Here is a 7,338-nt window from a genome sequence, read left to right on the forward strand (position 1 = left end):
CTGCCCCATATGGAGAGGCCATATACATGTATTTTCATTCTTTTCCCCCTTTTACCACAAAACAGGATTGATTACATATCACTTTTTTCCATGGAAGTTGGCCAAGTTTTCCACATGGATGCTCCTAGAGCTTGTACACTGATCCCTGGCTTTTCACCCACCTCTCATTCTTTTCTGTCCCTCCAAGAGAGACAGGTTAGGGTAGGGGCTGGGGTGCAGGCCAGGGCTGAGTGGGCACTGTAACACCACATGGGCAATCAGTCTGCAGGGTTCCTCCAACCCCGTGTGGGGCCTAGTATTCCTGAAAGGGAATTTAACATGTTGGAAATAACTCCTTTAGCATATGAGTTTATTACTTGATTTGTAGACATATTTTCAATCTATGAAAACAGAAGGTCCCCTATCATTGATTTTATCTGAAGAAACAGGACCAAACTGAGCAAAAGGTTTAAAAGAGAACCATCTGACACCTCTAACCCTCGAATGTATGTGACTATGTCCTCCAGCCTTCAGGCTGGCAAGATAACCCAACTGGTGGCATTGCAGAGTGTCTATGACCATAGTTTATCTCAGCCCCCATACATGTTTATGAAGCAGCCCATTTGTGCTAGGCACTGGGAAGGGGACTGGATGGAGACAGTTGCTGTCTGTGGGCTTCCAGGGTCCAGAAGAGAAGGCAGGTGTACATGAAGAGCAGACTATGATTTGCACTATAACTCCGGTGCACTAACTCATTTGTCAAATATGGATGTAGTATTCAGAACAATGGGATGAAATACTACTATCTCTAAATCCATACTCATTGGTCATGAAAGTTGCTTTCCCAACTGGCTTGCAGCAGTTCATTCTTGAACTCATAACAAAGTCACAACCTACTGTGGCTAGAATGTCATCCCATGTTCCTGCATGCTGGCTGCTTAGGGAGGTGTAGCTGCATTTGAACTCTGATTAACATTAAATACTCAATATCTGGAGGCAGCGTGAGTTTGAATGTTTCTGGGCTTTACTTCCTCATCTGTTCTCTTTTGAGAATCAAATGTGTTAATGGATGTGAAAGCAGGTTCCACATTTTAAACATAAGGCTGCTATATAGATTTTCATCAGCACTGCAGGTGTATTGAATGTTGATATTTCATCCTTGGAGACCCTGGCTTTTATTTGAAATGCAGTTTTCTTCTCCTTAGTTTTTGTGAGACTAATCTTTTTATCCAATGCCATGAGTCTATCTGCTAGAATACTGTCTAAGTGACAAGGTTGATATTCAAAAGACAGTCTGAAAACACTTTCCATTTAAAAACGGTCAAAAATCATGAATGTGCATCTTTTCAAAAAGTGACTTTATCCATCGTTTTATAATCCCCCCCCAAAAAAATATTGTCAGTTTTAGGTGTGTATCTACTATGAATATTTCTCATAATTCTTCATAGGCCTGAATATGGTTCCTGTTTTGTTTCTTTTAAATAACCTGGTTATTATCACCACGATACCTGTCATAGTGACACGCTGGAGATTATCACCATCTCTAAGTATCACTACCTAAGATGGATTTTTTTCCATCTTACTAATTAGAATATTAATTTATATTTACAAGTAAGTAATTTCTAGCATCAATTCTTGTCCGATCACTGGGGTAAGGGCCATTATTTTCAGAGAAAGCCCAAGAACATCTTTTCTACTCTAATACCCAATTGCATCACACATAACAGAAAAAGGGAGAGGAAAAAAGATAATTTCCTTGGTGGTAGACTAAGTAGGCAGAAATCACTTAGCTTTCTTTAACACACTTTTCACACAGCATCATACCAATCTGGATTTCTTCAGCACCTCAAAATAATTTTGATTGTCCTCCCTGCCTCCTACAACCAAACCAAATCACATCTCCACACCAGACATGAAAGCATTACCATCATTTTTGCAATATTTATATTCCAATTCCACTCTTCCTTGCATATTTCATTTCATCTCCAGGTGTGAGAAGAAAATCATGCAGTAAAAACATTTCCTCACATGCTCTGTTTCTCAGGTTTGGACCCTCAGCCCCAGCTGCCAGCAGGAGCACTTCAAGAGAGTTCAGGATTCAATCAGGTCCTAGATAGGAACATAACAAGATATTAACTTTCATACCATTGTCCTCTATTATGTGGACTTCCACTTTTTGAATAGTCCAATAATTTTCCTTTTAATGGGACACAGGAGTAGCAAGAACATGGGAATGATTTGAGGGCTAGAGTTTAAAAGTTTAGGAACTACCACAAAAAAAAAAAAAATGCTGGCCATTCTCTTCTTCTCTTACTGGTTCTAAGACAACAGGGAATCAGAGAATGATTAAGATCTAGATGGGACACAGGAGTAGCAAGAACATGGGAATGATTTGAGGGCTAGAGTTTAAAAGTTTAGGAACTACCACAAAAAAAAAAAAAAATGCTGGCCATTCTCTTCTTCTCTTACTGGTTCTAAGACAACAGGGAATCAGAGAATGATTAAGATCTAGAGAGCAGCAGAGACTAAAAGTCAAAGTACAGGATCCAAACCTAAGCAGGACCAGGGAGGACTCAGAACTTAGTGGTTAAGCTGGAGTGAATAAGCAGCCTTGCCAAAGGACATGGTGCAGAGCTAATCCTTGGAACTTACATAGGCCTCTCATAACACTCCATCCCTGTACCAAAGTTCCAGAAGACAGAGCAGGGACTTCAGAAGTCATTTAATCTTTTTCTCTTCATAGTAGCTTTCGATGAATAGGAATCTCAGATGTAAATAAGCCTAAAGAGTGACCTATCCAAGCCAGAGCAGAGGTACTCGGTTCAAGGAAGATATTTCTAATAATAGAATTAAACTAATGAAGGATTCAATGAATCAGAAGATATTGAGAAGAGTTTAATGCTTGATCAATAACGTTGGAAGAAAATAAATGGTAAGTACAAATGGGAAAAAAAAGCGGGGGTAGGAGATTTGCTAACTCTAAGAAAAAATATATGAGAAAGGAAATGAAACCAAACATACCTAGTAAGGAATCATTAAGTGTCCAAAATCGACAACAATAACAGACTGAACCATTTGGATTTGAGTGCTCATTCTACAACTTATTGTTAAAATGATTGAATTTATGAATCTATGATTCTCTATTTCATCTGTTTATGGAAGTACTAAGACCTTTTGATTTTTCTGTGCAGGTCAAATGAGACCTTGTTTTAATAAATACACATGGAGAAAGTAACTTTTTCCAGGTCAATGCAACAACAAAATGGACGAGGCAAAATTTGAAGCTGGGAGACCAGTTAGATGGCTAAGGTCATATCAAAGGCAATGACAATATCAACTTAGGACAAGGACATAAGCCTAGAAAGCCAACCTGTTTATTACCTTTAGACATTGATCAACATATCTGAGTGTATGTGACTAGCATATTACAGATCTGTGTGAAAAGTCATCATAATTAGATTATCCCTTGATGAATTTGGAATCAGATCTAGGGAAGTATCAGTCTACTTGGGCTTCTGGAAGAAAATGTCATGAACTGGGTGGTTTCTAAACAACAGAAATTTATTTCTTGCAGTTCTGGAGCTTGGGAAGTCCAAGATTAAGGCACTGGCATATTCAGTGTCTGGTGAGAGCCTATTTTCTAGTTTACAGAAATTGTTTTTTATTGTATCCTTGCAAGTTTAAGGGGAGAACTCTGGACTTTTTAGCCCCTTAAAAGTCACTAAATGCATTCATAAGGGCTCCAGTCTCATTATTTACTTATCTCACCTCCTAATACAATCACATTGAAGATCAGGTTTCTACATATGAGTTGGGGGAGGGGAGATACACATATTCACAATATAGTAGATGATAGCCAGAAAAATTAAGCATATTTAATGGTCTAGACTGAGAGGATCTGGTGAATTCCTTCAATATTAAGGATGAATTTGATAATAGAACAGAGATATTCTAAGTTCATTGTACACAATCAGTTGTATGCATTTTCATATTAAACATGGGACCACTGGGACTATTGGACAGTATTCTGTTGTCCCTGGAGAGCTATAGATGCGTACTTATAGGTTAAGTACTTGGGATTTTCCTATTCCCACTGACATCCATTACCACCCCACTGCTGATTGGCACATTTTTGCATTAGCTAGGTTCATACATTCAATCATACAATAAGTGACTTCTTGGTCCATTAAATCAATGACTTTCAATTTTTTTTCCCTTGGCTCATTAAATTTAAGAAGTACTCCAAGAAATCACTCTCCTTACCCCTTTCCATGTCCCAGTAGACAAAAAGCATGGTGATAAAAACCAGAAAGGAACAAAATAATAATTCAGCAATTACCTCCAAAATGGATAAAAACCCATGTATCTTAAGTTTAAGTGATTTAATTAATTCAAGAATAACAGCAAGAATAATAGCTGTGGTGGCACACAGGTAGACCAGTAGGCCAGAAGCCAGATGGAGCTCTGGGTTTGGTTTCTGGACCAACTAAATATGTTGGGCATGGTTGTGTGCATCTAGACTCTTAGCTAACTGGGAGACTTGAGCAGGAGATCAAGTCACAAGAGGCCCTATCAAACATACCTATCTCTCTGTCTCTCTGTGTTACTAACAGGGAAAAAATGGAAATTGAAAACCATGTCCAACTCATGACAGCGATGATGATACATTGGTAACAAAGCATCCTGCTCGAGTATCTTGGGAACCCCAACTCTTTGTTGTCTGTACATGGTTGGAAATTTGCCATGCTACTCAGAATTGTATGTAGCAGTCAATGTTCTTATTACGACAGTCAGGGAACTTAATAAACTCTGATAATATAATCCTTTATTTGGCAAATCTTAATAATTTTTAGTAGTCTACTTACTCATTTTCTAAGTTTCCTTTGGCTATAAATAAAAATAATAAGAAGCAATATCTCTTACGTATTTATTATATTTTAGGGAACTCATCTAAGAGTTTAAATGAACATTCATGGTATTTCCCATCATTCGTTGACAAGAAGAAAGTAATTATACCTTTGGTTCAGTTTACAGGCTGTCAGAGGGCCCTTAAACACTGCTTTAGGGTAATTTAGTATGTTTCTGTTTTAATTCACATGCATCAATTTCTATGTTTAACTCATCAAAGCCAATCTTATTTCTCTTTCTTTCAAGTTTGGCAGATGACTCTTTGTCATCTCCAGGTCCAGACCACTATATATAAAAAAGATTTTACAACCTATAAAGTGGTACACATATGTAAGGGATCGAGAATGGAGCCTGTACTAACACTCCATTTTTATTTACAAGTAAAGAAACTAAGACCCAAATAGAGACATAAAGCTTTCAAGGTCAGTCAGCAAATAGTAGGCAGAAAAATCAGAACTAGATCCCCTAGTTTTTTAGTACCTTACATAGGTCCAAAGTACTTTAGTACAAATCATTCTAAACCTTTCCTGGGCCATATTCCACTTATTGTCAGAAGAGCAAATTCCCTTTCTCCCAATCTTACCTTAACAAATTACCCCAAAAGTCAGAAATTTAAAATAACAAACATTTCTCTCACAGTTTCTGAGAATCAGGGATCCAGAGTGGCCTATCTGGGTGCTTCTGATCAGGGTCTCTTATGGAACTGCAGATAAGATAGTGAACAGAGTCAGTCATCTAAAGATTTGACTGCATCCAAGCTCATTTACGTGGCTGTTGACTGGAGGTCTCAGTTTCTCACCACATGGGCCTTTCCACTGGGCTGCTCATAGCATGCCAAATGACCAGAGAGAGAAAGAGAGAAGGGGAGAAGAGAGGATGAAGGCTTGTTTTTCTGATTTACAGAAATGGGCTCTTTACTATATTTTCACAGGTAAAAGAGAGAGACTTGCTGAGATTCGAATGCCAAACTGAAGAACCTCTACTTTATACAAAATTGGGAGCCACTGATAATTGTTGAGAATCTTTTCTAAAACCTTTTTTGGATTCATCACTGATGTCAGATTAATGTTTAATTATCTAGGTTAAGACCATTCTACACTGTCAAAAATACTGCAACAAATAACTGACAGAAACAAAAACACACACACACAAAATTTAGTAACAAGAATTCTATGACCATCCTATGGTGGTATATAAACACCACCGAAAGGGAAGCTGGAAAAAAAAATACCAAGTGTCTCAGTAAAATAATATACTAGGGGTGGAGGCAGGAGGTCAGGGATCAGGGAACAAGCAAACAAACAAATAAAACATCTAACAGACACGAAAAAGAAAAGTTATCTGTTGATAATAATGTATGTGGTAATGTTTTTGACTAATATGCACTGTAATCATGCTGGGGAAAACCAGGTACACTGTAAAGATGTACAGTGATTAAATGCAAAAAAAAAAACACACAAAAAAAACAAAAACAAACTAACTATACACACACACACACACACACACACACACACATAGTTTTTCTTGATGTTTTGGATGATTATTATCAATTGTTCTGATGATTATATTAGCTTACTTTATCCGTGGTCAATATCTAAAAGTGCAATATACAATACAGCCATGATCATTGTTAATACTATTAATTTTATATCTGTTTCCAAAATAATTTTTTTGGCAATATTATTGACATAGTTGACAGTTTTTCTTAGAAGCTGGATGACAAAGACCTTACAATAAGAATGGAAAATAATACCATTTCTGACATTTCCTTTTAGAAATTGTGTAAATAAAATTTTTTCATATACAAAATAAATAAATAAATAAAATAATATGCTATGGAGAGGATAAAAGGTTTATTTTTGAACTTTTCTCTTTATAAAATTTAGAATCACGGCCCCTGTGACTTTAGATTTAGAAACAAACTTTAAACGTATCTAGATCAACGTAAACTGGTGACACCAGATCTACTTTTTTACCTTCAACCACTCCCCTAAGCTTTAGACCTGTTTATCCAGTTGTCCACTGAACATGTCAGTTTGGTGGAACCACGAATACTTCCATTTTGACATGTCAGAAATTGGATTCATCATTTTTCCACCCTCTTCCACTGTAGGTGTTTTATTTAATTAAATCATCACCTGCCCAGTCACCCAGTTCAGGTGCCAGCAGGTCCTCCTCTGTTGAATGTGAGAAGCATCTTCCCACAGTTGACACCACCTACAGGTTCTACATCTGAAAATGGCACTATCTTCCCTCTGCTCAATCTCCTGAATTCACTGCTTCTCCCACACACTGGCCTCACCATCTCTCTTCTCCTTCTTCTGCCTCCAGTTCTTTAAGAATGTGTGACCTTGCATAAAATACTTTTCTCCCTCCTCTGCCTAGAAGAATCTTGCTACTGTCTCAAGCTGCAATTAAAATATCACTGCCTTTCTGTGAAATTAATATATC

The sequence above is a fragment of the Tupaia chinensis genome, unplaced genomic scaffold (assembly GCF_000334495.1).
Source record: "Tupaia chinensis unplaced genomic scaffold, TupChi_1.0 Scaffold138491_1, whole genome shotgun sequence".
Classification (NCBI taxonomy): domain Eukaryota; kingdom Metazoa; phylum Chordata; class Mammalia; order Scandentia; family Tupaiidae; genus Tupaia; species Tupaia belangeri.